At 41.0% G+C, this 18,011-nt stretch overlaps 1 protein-coding gene across 1 annotated transcript in view; it reads right to left on the bottom strand.

Moving 5' to 3' along the window:
• Window positions 1-7,593, bottom strand: part of STARD13 (StAR related lipid transfer domain containing 13) — a 769,773-nt gene extending 762,180 nt beyond the window's left edge. Inside the window, exon 1 of the mRNA XM_069205550.1 lies at window positions 7,423-7,593. The gene's annotated coding sequence lies outside the window, so the exon portion shown is untranslated. The remainder of the gene's footprint in view (window positions 1-7,422) is intronic.
• Window positions 7,594-18,011: the final 10,418 nt, after the last annotated feature.

The raw sequence follows: 18,011 nt of genomic DNA, 5'->3' as shown, positions 1-18,011 counted from the left end.
TGATGTAGCAAGCATTTTGCGTGGTGCAAACTGCGAAAATCGCAGTTTGCGCCATGCAAAATGACGATTGCGATGCTCATTCACAATTTGCGAGTCGGTACCGACTCGCAAATTGTGAATGCGACTCGCAAATAGGAAGGGGTGTCCCCTTCCTATTTGCGACTCGCATCGCTATGCTAAATTGCTTTATGACCGCGAATGCGGTCGCAAAGCAATTCACAGTTACCACCAGTGTCACACTGGTGGTAACCCATTCGCAAAAGGGAAGGGGTCCCCATGGGACCCCTTCCCCTTTGTGAATGTTGCCAAAAAGGGTTTGTCTGAAAAACCGAAACCAAATGGTTTTGTTACTTTTTTTATTTTGCAACTCGTTTTCCTTTAAGGAAAACGGGCTGCAAAATTAGAAAAAAACTGCTTTATTTAAAAAGCAGTCACAGACATGGAGGTCTGCTGTCTTCAGCAGGCCACCATCCCTGTGAGTGCAGGGACTCGCTATGGGGTCGCAAAATGCGACCCACCTCATTAATATTAATGAGGTGGGTCTTTGCGACCCCATAGCGACTTGCAGACGGTGTCTGAGACACCGTTCTGCATCCGAGTTTGCGAATCGGAAATTGCGTGTCGCACCGACTCGCAATTTCCGATTCGCAAAATCGGACCTACCTATATCTGGCCCTTAGTGTTGTCCACCAAGCCATTTCTGAAATGAAGCTATTCATTGCTAGTGCCTCAGGATCTGGTCTCCATAAGAAATATTTATTTAGCTTGGCTGTCAACTGTGAAGTGAAAAGATCTGTTTTGACAGGACCCTGCACCTCGTGCAGGGTACTCAATATCTGAGGGTTCGTATACCACTCACTGTTGTCATACAGATTCCTTGGATGCCAGCCCAATTCCATTTTACATGTAAACAAAATATATCCTGCTACCAGAGAAATCCTGTGCTGAAGACAAAACTCCCTAGTGGATCTGGACAATTCGGCTAACAGCCTTGATATCATTCCCCCTAGTTTATTTATAAACCTGACCGTTGCGAGGTTTTCTTTCCAAAGAAGGATTGCATATTTTGCTTAGTTTTTGACTAGGCTATGAATTTCAAAGGAGCCTGCAAGATGTTGTAAACAGCTTATGTGCATTGATAACTCCACCCTGGACAATCATTCTCCAGCTGAGTAACTGTCATATCTGTTGGCATCCTCAAAGACTTGCATCTTATTCAAAGTCAAGACCTGGGGACATAAGGAAGATGGTGCGATCATTCCTGTTGTCTGTGTGATGTATCATCAACGTTTTATCTCCCTCGATTCCTGATCTAAAGGAATGTCCGATAAGTATTTTAAACCCATCTCCAGATGTCTTATCTTCAGACGCATGAGTCCACTAATAAAGTGATCCCAGAAAGAAATCTTGAATAGAGGAAAAGAACAGCCGTACAAGATGTGCCACATGACAAAGAGAATTCTGCTGTTTTGGGCCACCTTCCTCGACAGTTCCCTCTTGATTACCCTTAGCTTTGATTTTGGCATTATCAGTATCTCCTGCCCTGAGTTCACCAGAAACCCCTAAAATTCCATCCTCCTTGAAGGAATGAAGGTGAGAGGGGGCAACTCTCACGTATACCCCATTGACATTCAAATGGAGGATATAAAAATCAGTTAAACCTGAACCTCTTCCAGGCTTAGTATGGAAGATTTTTATATATCATCTAATGAGAGGGCTAAAGTTTACTCGCTCTGAAAATCAGAACATGAATGGCCAGTATACTGAGTTCAAGGTTGTTTTTCAAAATTTATTAGAATTAGAGCACATCTGTCTGTAGAGGATTTAGAGCATGCAAGGGCAACATAGAGTCACTGGAGACAGTGACACTTGCAGTGAGCAGACATAAAGCAATTTGGTCCCAGTGACCCAAACCTTGTATCGACCCTACAAGTCTTTTGGCCAGCACATTGGCTAGGAGTTTAACTTTGAGACTAATCAAGGGAATTAGCTAACAGGAAGCACAGTTATTTGGTATTTTCCTGTATTTAAAGGTGTAATGATGAAAACTTGCAAGTAATATTGTAGGGTGCCTGAATCCAGAGCCTCTTAAAAAATAGTTAAAAGTGAGGGGGTAAAGAGCAAGGTGTAATTCTTAAAAAATTAAACTGAGAGGCCTTTGTTCCCCCTGGGAAGGGCATTCAGTGCCTCTAGTAATTCTTCTTCAGTCAGTGCCTCCTCAAGTCTTTGGTGGTCCATGTCTGATACTCCTGGAATTAACAAATCTTAAACTATAGAGTCAATATGTTCAGCTGTGGAGGGTATCTTGGAGGTGTATAAGGTGTTGGACAAACTGCTCTGCAATCTTGTCTGGATCTGTAAGACTCCCATCAGAGGGGGTATCCAATGTGGGTTCTTATTGTAGCTTTAGGTCCATCCGGGCAAGCTAATACAATTAGCAGCTTTGTAAAGAATATTTTGCATAACCATGCGTCACTGTACGGTTGAGTCTAACAGTTTTTGCTGCAGTGTGAGGCGTTGAATCTGTTTCATGGCTTAGAGTTGTGTTAAAGGAATCAAACAATCCACCTTACCCTATTGTATGGTGGCTTACAAATCATATATTCTTTAATCTTACAAATGCAAGGATAGTGTTGGATGAAAGAGTTAGGTGGTGAGGTTGAACAGTGTGGAAGTAGCACAGCAGATGAGGCACTTTATTTGGTAGGGTCAATGAACGGATCAGTGACAGTGAATGTAGTACGAATGTCTACCTGCATGAATTGATGGATTGACAAACAGATGAGCTAGGGTGAGTAGTAAGAGCCCATATCACAGATTACTCTTCAGGTATAGTGTTCTCATTGTACAAGGGGGACCAGAAAAGGATTGTGGATGTGTGTCCCACTGGCATTCAAGGTGCATATAATGATTGAGACACATTCACGATAGAAATTATCCTAAAAGAGGGATTCGAAGTCCATGCGTAAACCTAATGAATCCACGTGGGTGGCCATCTGAAAAGGCAGAGGGTTTAAGGTCGATTTGATCCAAAAATCATCTATAACAAAGGTTTCACCATGATGGGAAGCAGAATATATCAGCAGTTATTATATGTAGACAAAACAATACATTCAAAATACAATGAACCACTCACCTTTTTAGTACATTTTTTGACGTGAATGATATGTCTTTTAATTTAAAAATCAGAGAAGAAAGGCCGTCACTAATCTCTTTTAGCAGGCGTTTTTTACAATTACACATACTTCTAACAATCCATGTCAGTCTCAAAGAACATGATATAAATTTGAAATATAAATATAAACAATAAGAATATAATAAAGAAGTAAAGACGTTTCAGAATAAATAGCACGAAGCACAGGATGTTGACTATATAACAGATCCCAGCAGGGCTAACACTTTGGGCATCCTTACCTCCTGTACCAAGAGAAGCTGGCGTGGCTTGCTGCAGTCCTTCAGATTCTGACTCGTTGAGCTGCTTATCCAACAAACGATTCTACCAGCACTCAAAGTGAAAGTGCTACGCTTGTTGAGGTCATGCTGTGTGTGATTGGGTGGGACCTACGATTGAGGGCAATGGCCCAGGAGGCCACAGCTGTGTCAGTCAACTGTGCTTGAGTGCGGTGAACATGGCATCACTTGCCTCACTGTCTGCAGTTGGCCTCACACAGCAGTTCCAAGGAGGTGGAAGGGTTCTTCTGCCTATTGGGCTCACTTCTTTTTTTTATGCAGAGTCGTACAAAAAGTGGCATAATGTCATCAGTCATAATACCAGCAAAAACAGCGGCCAGAAAAAAGGTGAAAAGTCTAAGGTAATCATGCATAAAAGGTTGATTTCTTACATGAACTATGTAACGTTGCCCTGAAACAGTGATAGAGTGCAGCAGTTATCAGCATGCGGTCAAATCACGCGCTCTCCAAAAAAATCTGAAATACGCCTCTTAGCACCTTTTCTGTTTGTGCCACTGTCTTTAGTTTGTTGTTTTTTTATTATTTTTTTTTTTTTTAAATAAAATGTGCATGCTGTGTATATTCCCATTCTACAAATCAGTCTGCATGTGCACTCCTTTTCAGGTTTGACTTAATAATGTATGTGCCGTTCTGGGCAAAATATTGCGCAGAATATATAACAATCAACTGGATTGCTACTCTGTTTAATTGTTTTGCGGCTGAGTAATAGAATGAGGTATACAGCGGACAGGAATGGAGCTTACCCCTATCACAGGCTTACTGATTATCTCTTTCTTTTGTTGGTGGCCAGCTAGTGCTGATAGACACAAAGGGGCAGATTTAAGAAAGGTGGTGCTACACCTAATGCAGCGCCACTTTCTATGCGCCCCTTAGTGACCCCTACCGCCACCTTGTGCGTGCCATATTTAAAGTACGGCGCACCATGACGCAGGGTTGGAGGCAATAGCATCATTTTCTTTTTATGCTATTGTTGTACCGTCTTTTAATACCTGCCCTGAGCAGGCATTAAAAGTGCTGCAAAAAATGGTGCAAGGAAATCTTCTGGATTTCCTTGCGCCATTTTTTCGGCCCCCCCTTACGGAGGAACAGTACATATGAATACATAAGCATACATTATGCTTGGTGCAGTCATAATGTGGTGCAATTTTTCACAAAGTGGTGCAATGCATGCATTGCACCACTTTGTAAATATGTCACGGGGAGAATGCTATTTTAGCGCCGTCTTAGCGTAAAACAAATTACGCTATGGTGGCGCTAAGGGAGCACTAGGGGCTCTTAAATCTGCCCCGAAGGGTCCTATTTACAAGCCCCTTGCACAGCCGGTGTGTCACTCAGTCTCATAGAAAAAGTGACGCACCGGCAGTGCAAGGGGCTTGTACATAAGCCCCAAAGTGTGTTGGTACAAAGGGCTGTTTCACTCAAGCATTTCTTGAGTATTTCGACACTTATTAATGTGTGGCTGGCTGACTGATTACAGAGCAATACTGTCATGTTACAGGTTCTACCTGCTTGCATGCAATTGTCAAAAAATACATAAATGGATGCAGCATGAGCATAACAAACAAATTAAAATTAATTAGTGTGGAGAATGCAAAGGGGGAAATCTTTTAATTTCTCCATCAAAATAAACAATTTTTCCCAAGCAATAACTTACAGAGAGGCAATAATCACAAATTACCAAATAATCAGCACTATGCAAAACTGATCAAATTAAAACAATCCAAATAAAACAGGTATATGCAAGTTTACAATGCAAAGAATACTAGCAATGGTTGGAAGATTGTTTGGACTGATTTGGATCGAGGTTAGAGTAAGATTGTCTTGTGACAACCACACTGACAGGTGATATAATGGTAGACATAAATGGCTCCATTCGGTTGTAAATCTACACACAGGCATTTCTCTTGCATTCCTATTGACCAATTGAAGGATTCTGCTAGTAGAAATTAGAAGGTGGCAAGCTTACCACTTCAGCCACAATTGATGTCACACTTAGGCCCTCATTAGTGTCATTGTGATATATACAGAAACTTCTTTGACCACACATATCACATTTAAGAGGTTGGTGGCAAATAACGCAGGCCTGCAGTTTTCCCCTCGTGGTTTGACACGTTGAACCTGACAAAATGTATTAAGTGACAAATGCCCCTTAATTATCGGGACTTGATGATTTTGATGCATTGAACACCAAAATATGCATGTTATTCCCCTTTTTCGGGGGCAACTCCTTATTTGGAGTCATTTATTGGACCCAATAAATTCTGACCCAGCAGAGACAATATTGCTCCAAATGCTGGACAGCTCGTAATGAGCGTCATGCTATCAGGCTACTGACTAGGTGGAACCAATGGTCCGAGTAGCAAGAGGCTGACTGTAAGTTAGCTCTCAATAAGCCCCTTAAAACTTAATGCAACTCAAAGGATGGACTGAAAGTGATCAGCGCCACTCCTAGAGTGTTTACTTCTAAATGCCACCTAACAAAAATCCCCAATCAAAATCGCTTCTCGAACAGCGAATCTTACAGTGGTATAACATACAAAAAGCAATTTACTCTTATTTACTTTTGAAATGATTGAACCCACTCAACATATTTTGGGGCAGGACCCCCAAAAGAATATCCACAAAGTAATTGCTTAGTCCACTTGAAGCAGTTCTGTGGATTAAGCGAGATAATCCTCAACAGCCAGTTTACCAATAAACAATCTGTTGGTTAAACCAACACAGCAATTATAATGGGCTAATTAAGCTAATTCCATTATCTCCCTACCACGCGCCAAGTCAAATTACCATTCTTTGGCTTTCGATCACACTAGGAGGTAATTTACAAATGAAATTAAACATAGAAAACAATTCTTAGGGATCATAAGCGGCCAAAGTAAAAATGCAGAAATCAAGAATCTCAGTTAATATTCCTCTTCAGCCTTCCTGGAGCTTTATTCATTTTATCACATTAATTTACCTTGGAGTTTCACTCGGAACTCACAAAATAGCTATGAATATAAATGAGCACAATTCAGACTCGTGAGCTTCGAGTAATTTGTACAATTTTATTGAATTAGGCTCGCTTGGAGTGCACATTTTTACCTACACACTTTAAATATTAATAATACAGGAAACCGACCGATTACAACAAAAGAAATAGGCATTGAGACTCCGTCTTTTAATTAGAGACAAGGTGCCCTAAGGAGGCTATCACATTTTGAGGCTGATGTCCTGATCTCACTGTTCAGTTCTTCAGGTCAAAACTTGCATTAGTAAATTGGGCTCTTTAGTGGTTTCGTGGTCTGTGCAGTTTATAAAATTAGCATTTAACAAAAATAAATCGACACTGCAACTCCCTTCACCTTCATGCGGTGTCCTGGTTTCACCTGCATACATGTATATGTGCTTTGACAGCGTGGCAAAAATAACGCCAATTTCATGTGTAACAATTTCATTTTTAAAAACCGCCTTTTCTGATAGCAACTTTTCACATTTCTCGTGATCAAGAAAAAATCCAATCTAATGACCACTGAAACCACACATCATCCCTTTATATTTCATTACAACAGTGCTGGAACACTTCTCAGAATTACCAATATTGAATTATTCGAAATTCGTCCCTGAATCTGCCTCAATTAAAGCAATTTAGAAATGTTAAGTTCGGAATTGCCAGCAAAGTTCATTGAAAGCAACGGAGACACAGGGCAGTATTTCTGTATGCAAAACACCGGTATGCAAAACATAAAATTCACGAGCTAAATTTGTCCAGATAAATAGTCAACTTTTTCTTCTCTACGAGACCCCCACACGACTCGCATTACTGGGATTTTGTCTCGAAGGAAAACTCTGTGAAAGGACATGCTAAAAACATTTTCTCTTCACTGGCAAACCCATTCACGGAACGCGTGTATACGATGGCAGAGGCGAACACTATTTCGGAACATTAAGGTATTTTTGGGATAATTGTACCTGATTTCCAGGAGAATCCATAGTTTTCAGAAGTTTTCCATAAAAGAAGAATGAAGCAAATAATCGGCAGTCCAGGGATCCCCCGAGGTTTAGCAGGAATCCAGTACTTCTTAAGCATGTGGCATTTCAGCTCGCATACTGCACAGGAACTATGTCAACAGAGGTATGTGTGTGAAGTCTGCCCTGGGGCTACAGCAGCCTCCTGCAAGCACCGGCCAGACTGTGGGAAGACAGAGAGCGGGAGAAGAGGCAAAGAATACAAGCAGAAAGGCTGCTGAACATACAGCATGATATCACGCTTCTCTCAAAGTCAGACTTCCACATGCTTGCCCAAGATCACCTGGCGCTGGGGCCCCAGCGGCTTCATTTTATAAAGCCTGGAACTGCTGCAAAAGCCTGGTCTGGAAAGCAGAATTCCCTTCATACCGTCTGTAGAATTATTCTGTTGCAAGGTTTAGTGGTACTGGCTCGCCTATCAGTGTATTAAGGTGATGATACATTGGGATATTGCACACCTCTATGGTTGTAGCTAATATTTGCCCCCCTTTTCAAATGTGAAACAATCAGCCACATTTGTTTTTTTTTAATTCCAGTTTCTCTTAGCATTCTGGGAATTGTAGTTTAGTGCACAGTGTGGCAGGTGTATTTTTGAAGCATGTCCAGTTTATTACTACACAATTACAACAAATGTAATCAGTGTCAGATTGCATGTTGTGAGCATTGTCCCTGTGACAATTACACTTTCCCACATTATCAATGACTAAAGGCTCTTTATATTTTCATGATAGCACTGTTTCTTTCACATTGACCTGATGGTTTAGGGCATGCTTATTGGACTGCAGGCAGAGGAGGTTCTAGTCTGGGACTGTATGCCCATTATTGGGTCCTCGAGACGCTACTGCCGAAGAATGCATGTGTGCAGTCATCAACCAATCCTGCTGTTTTTAGCCCACAGCATTGTGCAGGCTGGGATTTGAAAGCCTAAATGAGGGTGAAAACAACACTTAGGCTGGCTGAGAGAGGGGACTGTGCTAGTCGGGGATGAGCACCAGGGACTCTGCAAATTGGGACTTGTGGTTCACCAATATCATCAAACTCTAAAATGATGATGGCAAGAGGTGTAGGTGTTCTGGAACTATTCCTTGATACTGATGAAGGGGCAGCGTTCGTAACTGACAATGACATACATGAGATGCATTGGTGATTCATCCATACAGTGGAGCAAAAAACCCCTCTTAAAAGTTCGAGCTCTCCTTGGTGCCCTCTGGCAGGGTTCTTCTGCAGGACTAGCAAGGCCTGTATCTAAGCTCTGTCCCACACAATGGTGCCAGTTTTCTGGAGCCAGACTGCCCCACTGCTGATGTCTTGCGTGAGTTTGAGCCATACTGTGAAGATGACAAGTTAGCCCTCAAGGCTACTTATGGTATGTTCCTCTGCCACGTAGAGTTGCCTTATACCGAGACTTCCTCCATCTTTACTCTGCTGGTAATCAAAGGCACAGTTTCCTACATTGGGATACATAAGAAGAGAGAACGTCCGAAAGGAAAGGTGTGCCACGGTCAATGTGCTTCTGAACAGGAGAGCCATAGCACACATGATGGTGTCCAAGCAAAAGAATGTAGAGGTGCCATTCAAGGCCGCTGTGAAGAAGGTGAGGTCAGATGGCAACGCTGTGATCACACAGGTGAATGGTGAGAGGAAGGGCTTGGTGTATGACAGTGTCTCTTTGAAGATCAAGGAGGGAGATTTAAGGGATGGGACCTCCACAACATCCTGTAACATCAAAGAGCTGCGCAAATACTTCTCTCATGGCACCTTCCATCATGGCCACCTGCCATTCTAAAATACCTATGTAACATGTACTGTAACCAAGATGAAAAAGCATCATTTTATGTCAACATGTTTTCTACTGTAATCAGTAAAGCTAGAAAAGGCTCACAATGCACATGACCAGTTACAAGAAGTACAGGGCTGACAGGTGACAGGCTCTGTCCTAGCCATTGCAGCTTTTTAGTCGCAGCAGGCCAGAAGGCTATCAACTGTACCCCAGCCCTAACAGACTCCAGAAGCATTAGCCTGAACCTTGACTTGACATTCTTTCATAGCTTGTATTAGTATGGGTAAGTAATGCTGCATATATCATAAGTTTTACGTTATGGTAACATGGTTAATATTTGTGCACCATGTTCACTTAAGTGCATGTACGCTGTTTAGGTCCTAGAAGACAAACCTCCCAATACTAATTTGGGCGTTTCAGCTTTTTTAAAGGTCTATCCTCAATCAATCATCACATATTTTCTACTACTCACCTTAATAGGCTAGATAAGGGATTTGGCCACATCCTCGAGCAGCTTACATTCTCGGGGTCTGTGGAGCAGCTTTGCAACTATCAACGTCCTTTCCTGGTTCCATGCCAGAGGAAATAAAATATATAATGGCAGCAGGTTCTGTGTGTTTAGTGAAATCTGAATGAAAGATTTGTTCACTTTTCAGTATAACAGCAACAAAAGTTGGACATGAGCAGATCTCTCCTTTCTCCACAGACGACCATGTAAGAAAAAGTTATGAAAGATACCAGTGTTAGAGGTAGGGCAAGTCAGATGAACTGATTGCTGGAGAGATATTGAGAGACAAATATCTGACTTATGACATAGAGGTATGCGGGCCTGTCCATGATTATGAGCTATGAAACAACCTATACTGTAAATCGGCTAGTCATACTACAAGTAGGGATTCAACTAATTTCATAGAGTTGTGTGATGAAATATGATTGGGGTTCATTAAAGGCTCACCCTTTTATTCATGATGTTCGCTGACAAGATACTCACTGGACCAAAACATAAGCTAAATCTTTATTTATCCAAGGAAAATGGCTAAAGATGATTATTTTAAAGAGGTAACTGGGTGTTGGTTGCAAACACTGAGTCAACACTGAAAGGCCATCTAAAAAACACCTCTGGAGGGATCAGGCCAACCGATGCAACCTACAATTTGGAATTTTCCAACAGTGACCATCTGAAGAAACCATGCAAAAAGATATACAGCTTCATTCTTCATAAAGTCACATGTGGGAATGCCAGCTCTGCCTTCCATTACCCCTAAAGTAGGTAAATTGAGTACCCTGGATGGGCAAGAGTAATACCGGTTACTTTCAGCACTTGGCAAAACTTTGAAAAGAAGCACCCTTTAAAGAACCGTGGTATTATTATTATTATTATTATTATTATTATTATTATTATTATAATTATTATTATTATTATTATTATTAATGTTGTTATTAATTATTATTACTGTTACTATTATTATTATATGATGTTCTGCCCTTGGCTTTTATTGAGGCAATGTGTTCCTATGCCTTTTTCAGATCTCTTACAAAAGATTATATGTATTGAAAATGAATTGTCCCAACTGCAGATCTTAAATTAGCAACATCCCAAAAGAGCCAAATCAAGGATATGTCAGAATAATTTTAACATTTTGTCACAGGAAGAAAGACAGGTTATAGAATCAATTAAAACAATCTTTAAAAACTAATTGTTAAAAGTCTCATTGATGCTATACATATAACTAACACACCCATAACAAATTTGCATCAGAAACTTGATGACCCACTTCAGGTTCAGTTCATCAGCTGAAGAAATATAGAGTTGCACAGACTAGTAAAGATGGAGAGAGATAGCATTTGTCAATGTTCAGTGGTGACAAATATGCATTTGACTTATGTTTCACAACTTTTATGTTGAACTTCGTATTACACCTTTCTTGCGTTACTCAAAAACTGCCACTTAGGCAAAGTCCAACAGCACAATTGTACCACTTAGTGCTGAATGACCCGAGAATTTACCTTGCCTTTGAGAAAATGCTTTCCATAGTCAGAAAATTAGAATACAGAGTTTCAAGCCTTTAGGCTAGGCAGAAAGAATTAGCTTTAATTTCTAAACGATTAACACACGTTTTACTAAAGTCGCTACATGCCATGTACACTTTTGATTTTAAATGTGACTCATATTGCAACGTATGTAACATACCTTTAGCACAGGCACTTCAGACTTTATTTTGAAAAGTCTGGTAATTGTTCAATTCCACTAAGAAGTGCTTAATATGGAAGAATCCACTAGTGGAACTTCCTCCACCATAAGAATAGCTGGATTTTGTGTTGTGATTGTATGGAGTATTTACAAGATCTGTAATCTAATCTGGTTTGATTTCATGTACATTCAGACACTCACTTGATAGTGGGGTAGGTACCCTTTCAGATGCATGGATTTCATCCCACAAAGTAGCTGGGGCCCACAGGAGCCGCCATTTAGGAGGACATGATGAAGTGTTCGGGGCACCATACAGTGCTTAATGTTTGCTAAGATCTTGATGAAGGTGAGTGCCGCCACTCAGAAGTAGAGGCTCAGTATGGTTCTCCGTGGGGTTGCCTGGCTTAGGAAAACCATGCACAGATTCATAGGCCAGGTCAATTGTTAATGCAAAGCATGGGTTGAAATGTCCAGATCGCCAGAATCAGGAAGTTCTCCTCTTTTTTTTAAAAAAAGGAGTGTACATTTCTGCATGGATGTCTTTTTTAGTAACTGAGCACCAACGTTGAAAGACTGTCCACCATGAAAGCAAATCTGGGCAAGATTTTTTTTCTCACAAGACTGCATAAAAAACTTGTGATGAAAGACTATTGAGTAAGATGAAGCAACTTTCCTATTTTACCTCATCTTCAATAGGAATATGTACCAGTTACATATTTGTAAAGAAGTCCATTTTTGTAAACTAACTTCAGTGGTTTGTTTACATCGTTTGTATCTCTCTATTATTTCAAAATCATCATTTAATTTCAATGAACATTCATATATTGTCTTTCATGATAGGTGCAGCTAATGGTAGTTTAATCTTATTCAGGGAAATTCACAGATTACAAAGACCCTCGAGGGAACTGCTGAAGTATGGAGCACTCTAGACTTCGCCGGCTTAGTACTAATCCTCAAAGCCCAGACTTGGTAATTGTTCAGTGCCTTTTGATTGAGATAAAACAAAGTGTGGGATGGGTCAGCAAGAAACCTTTGCTTCTGTATACCAATAGGAGAATTTGAACACATTCCTGTGCAGACCCTTTAGTTGTACTTATTACTATTATATAACAATGATCAATAAGGTATATCTATATATCACAAATATTGTACTATCAGCCAGACACTATGCTGTGCCAAGAGAGGCATAGGTTTGTGCCACACTTGTGCATGAGATGTCCCAAATCTGTGAGGGGCGGCTGGCCATAACAGAATCTTTTTACGGCCAGCAAACTAGAGCCTTCGGGTCGACGGTCTCTATTTGTAGTCCGCAGGCCTAAAATGGCTGGTGGAAGCAAAATGCTACCTTGGGATGGCTTTATATTTTTTAATTTTAGTCTACTGATGGATCAGAGACCTACCTGTGGACGGACTGCGGACTTAGGCATCCAAGATAGGCAAAAGCACACTCAGTACTTAAAAAAAAAAGGATATATCTGAAATAGTTTGACTGATTTACAACAAACAAACACAAGCGTGCTTTCTGATTAACGTAAACAAGGGCTGAGGTCTGCCCTGAGCCGTTACAGCTACTCAATATACTACCTCTGGTTTGCCAGACTATACAAGAACACAAAAAGAAAAAAGAAACAGCACAGGAAATAGGTGCATAGAAAAGTATCCAAAAGGAGAGGTGGATTGCAATAAATAGGTCAAAAAATTAGATTCACGGACGCCACATATGGTTTCAGAGTTGCTAAGGCTGCAGAAGGTATAGTTCTCACACTCAAACTGCCCACGTTGTAATCCTTTAAAAAAACAAGCGTTGACAAAGTCAATAGGTCTGGTGTTGTATGTCAGCCTTTTGGATTTGTCAATGCCTGTTTTTTCATGTTTTTTGTAAAACGTGATTTTTGGGGGAGATGCTAGGCCAATATAATTAATAAAAACAACTTTGGATGAAACCAGAAATATTTTTGGGTCTCGAAAATCAGAAATTACCATTGTAATCATTGGCACTGAAGGGTATTACATTGTGTTTGGTTGTGCTCACAGTGAAGTTAGCCAATGGCTGAAGTTGACTACCAATGCTGTATGCTCTAGTGATGACAAATAAAATGTGAATGACACAACAGACCAATTAATAAAAAAAGGACTGTCTGCAAGCCCGTATAAGTAAGAATAATGTCCTAATCATTTTAGTAAAACCAAAAGGTTTTGACTAACCCCTGACCTAAAATAAATTGTAAAGTTGTGCATTGAACTCCGCAACTTTGCCTACTCAAACACAATATTCATGCATTTATTTAATAACAAATCAGCGTACATGAAGAATTAATGAAATCGTAGAGTAGACAATTCAAGAGATATAAAATGTCATATCATTTTCAAGCAGTAAAGTAAATGATATATGGGAAATATAGGTAATTTTCCTAAAGTCATATTTACCATCTAATTAAAAAAAAATTGTCTTATTTTATTCTGCCTGAAGCTGTGATGTTTTTTATGAATTAATAACTAGCTTTCCAACTGGAATACAATCTGTCAGTCAATAAATGCTCCCAGAATGTTTCCTCAAACAGATATTAGATCTACTGGGCAGCAGTTGCCATGTATAGCACATGACAAGTGTGTGCAATCCTGATTCAGATTTTTTTCTGAAAGTTTAAATGCTGACGTGAAATACGGTGAGCATAAATAACGGTTCACTGTGGATTATATAAATGGAATAATGTATTATCAGCTGTTAGTATATACATGAAAGTATTGCACATCACAGAGGGGTTCGGTGGCCCTACAGAGGACTGAGGCTACTAAGTGTCTCTATGAGGTTACAAAATTCCCAGAGGACGTACACAATCTACTTATGTACTTCTTCAGTCTCACTTGCAGGCAACTTTCAATGTCTATTGACCAGACCTATAATTTCCAATACTTCACATACAGTGAGACTTAGGTTCAGCTCCTCATGATTGGATGGCTTTGTAGTCTATTTCACTTTGCTGCTCCTGATTCAATGGCTTTCGTCCCTATTTTTGTGTTTGTACCACCCAGGAGCATTTTGGTCTCATAGGGTTTGATTGTTTGATACGTCCTACTGCTGATGTTAGACTTTATATTGCATTGTGGGACTATTTTGTGTCCCTTGGTTTCTCTCACTGTTCCACCTTCTTACCTCCTAACAACACCCTCCCTTATCTGTCCCCCTCTTGCCAGCTGCGCTATCTGTGGGTGGCCATCTGAAAATGTTTATTTTACTATTTCAAGATGGCTGCCCATGTCTACACATGCACATGCAAGCATCGTGAGCATCTTGAATTGTGTTTTATATTTTTTCAAGTCTCTTGTGTGCATGGATGAATTGAAGCCTTCTTCTTGCCAATGTCTGCCCTGTTTCCCTTAATAGGATACAAAAAGGCAGCTCACCATGTTCCTGCCCGGCAACATAAAGCTGTTACTATTTGGTGAATTTGTTAACAGAGTTACACTACAACCCTTTGTGAAGATTTTCAGTATTGTCCCTGTGCAGAGGTGTGTGCAGCAGTGTCAAACATTTTAAATCCGAACTCCATATTCTTTTCTAGACAAATCTACATTCACCCCCACACAGTACACAGAGTTAGACTACACATTTGTCACTAGGGCCTCAGCCGTCACTATGTCCTGGATAAATACTTCTCCATTGTTTGTGAGGTTTCTAGAGATTAGAACTGCAGCTGGTCCCTCACTTCAGGGGTGTGGGTTATTTATTTCACCAAGGAAGCTGCTGTGAAGACACGAATGAAGGCACAACTCCTTCTCTGCACTTCTTCTGGATAAACACTTTGATGCTTGTGAATCTGCTGCCTTATGATGGTCTCAGTCTAACCATAATCCTCACTGCTACTGGAGCAGTTTAATGTAACGCACCACCAAATGACTTGAAACAGGCATCTTCAATGTAGGATTTATCCTCATTGATAACATTGGATAAAATTCTTTGGATCTTTTAAAGCACTGTAAGCTCCAATAAGATAAATAAAAGTCACAAAGCTGTTACTCTTAAATTATTATTGCATTTAAGTGTTCTTAGGTGACTTTGACTTTTGAAAGTGGAATTAAAAATTCCCCCACGCAAGCCGGTCACTGACTCACTTACTTGTTACAAATTTTTCAGACAATTTGCACTTTGATTGGATATTTCCTTCAAATGTGGGTAAAGGAGTTGCTTGCTCACTTATGCACGAGGAGTATGTATTACCATTCTGATTATAGCTTGGAAATTAAACTGGGCAAATTGTTCACGGTCATTATCTCAAAACACTTATCAATCAATTCAAGTGAAACAAAAGTTATGAGTAATAGAAGGGTAAGGTAACATGGTTGGTTCTCCATAGATTTAAGTATAGTCTTTCCACTTGGTTCTGAATACTTTAAGTTCCTGAGTTGTCATCTTTAAAGGCTCAATATAAACTGTACAACAATGGCCTAGTTTTGAAAGTACAAGGGCTCTGGTATGTTCAATCTTATGCCTGCTCAAGTGGCTGAACTAAGCTTCTCAGTCTAATGAGCTGGAAGTTAGTATTCTTTGCCATTCTATTTAGAGTTATATCTCTCACACAGCAAATAAACTACTCGTGGAAATTTAATCACTACCAATTAGGTCCTCATTAGGACTGATCCATAATATTTTGTTGCCTCCGGATTTACCATTACCTGGGGCCTTGATAATTCTAGGGCAGGGTACATAATGAGAATTTATCAGTTTTTGGGTAGTGCAATGCAGAAATCAGACTTTCTGTTCTGAATATTCTTCCCAAGTAGTCACACTGGACACTTACCTGCTTAAAGCAGGGGACATTTCTAGGTGAAAACAAAAAGCTGATGGGTGGAACATTTGAATGAATCTCAGCCACTGGCAATTCCTAGGGCCTCATTCTGGTTCATCATTTTTTGTCCACCATGCCACCTCAGAGAGGAATCAGAAATATACACATCAGTCTTGGTCGTGCTCCAATAAGAACAGTCCTGCCTGAATGGCCAGTCCACGTCCCCTCTAGATAAGATTACAAGCAACCCCAGGCCAGTTTTGGTACAAGTAGTCCTGATCACTGAGGTGTAGCTTGAGTCCTGTGGTACAGTGAGCATGGAACACATGTCTGCGCATATCTGCCACACTTAAGGTGGTGCACTAAAGAAAACAAACAAGTGATAGATCGAATGATGGAATTAAAATCTACCTCTGGTACTTACATTGAGCTGCATTCTGGTCCATTATTTGTTTGCCCACCATGCCACCTGAGAGGAACCAGCCATATGCAAATAAATGTTGGCCCTGCTTCAATAGGAATATTTCAGTCTGGTCCATGGCTCCTCTCAACAGGCACACAAGCAGGCAGAGACCAGTTTTGAATGAAAATTGTGGCACCCGTTGTCCTAAAGTAAAATTAATCAGCGTGAGATACCAAATTTCCTCGCATATACACGACTCCTCAAATATACCAAAGCAACCGCTTACTTAAATCAATAGTTTTTTTTAAACAGTGGTTATTTATTATGTACGTCCTATTGAATTCTGTAATTAAAATTTCCTATTATTTACATTATCCAATTTAACAATCAAACCTAAGTATATTTCACAAGTCCACAAGTCCAAATTACACCAGTCCAAATAATTCCTAGTGAGCTGTATACACTAAGGGCCTCATTCCGACCCTGGCGGTCATGGACTGCCAGGGCCGGGGACGGAGGAAGCACCGCCAACAGGCTGGCGGTGCTTCAGGGGCAATTCTGACCGCGGCGGTAAAGTCGCGGTCAGAAAAGGGGAACCGGCGGTTTCCCGCCGGTTTTCCCCTGCCCCAGGGAATCCTCAGCGGCGGCGCTGCAAGCAGCGCCGCCATGGGGATTCCGACCCCCTTCCCGCCAGCCTGTTCCTGGCGGTTTACACCGCCAGGAACAGGCTGGCGGGAACGGGTGTCGTGGGGCCCCTGGGGGCCCCATTCAGATTTTCAGTGTCTGCAAAGCAGACACTGAAAATCGCGACGGGTGCCACTGCACCCGTCGCACACCAGCAACTCCGCCGGCTCCATTCGGAGCCGGCTTCATCGTTGCTGGGGCTTTCCCGCTGGGCGGGCGGGCGGCCTTTTGGTGGTCGCCCGCCCGCCCAGCGGGAAAGTCAGAATGACCGCCGCGGTCATTTGACCGCGGTGCGGTCTTCTGGCGGTCTCCGCCCGGCAGGCAGCGCCCGCCGCCCGCCGGGGTCGGAATGACCCCCTAAGTTTGTTATATTGGTTTCCAAAGTCCATGTAAATCAAAACAAATGTTCCTGTGAAACTGATTTTCACCTCCAACTCGAATAAGAATCCACCTTGAAATCAAAATTGTCCAAGTTCCTTACAACGATCTCTCAGCCGAGAGATCGTTGTAAGGAACTTGGACATTTGTTTTGATTTACATGGACTTTGGAAACCAATATAACAAATTTAGTGTATACAGCTCACTAGGAATTATTTGGACTGGTGTAATTTGGACTTGTGGACTTGTGAAATATACTTAGGTTTGATTGTAAAATTGGATAATGTAAATAATAGGAAATTTAAATTA

The sequence above is a fragment of the Pleurodeles waltl genome, chromosome 8 (assembly GCF_031143425.1).
Source record: "Pleurodeles waltl isolate 20211129_DDA chromosome 8, aPleWal1.hap1.20221129, whole genome shotgun sequence".
NCBI lineage: Eukaryota > Metazoa > Chordata > Amphibia > Caudata > Salamandridae > Pleurodeles > Pleurodeles waltl.
This window is presented reverse-complemented; position numbering and strand designations above follow the sequence as displayed.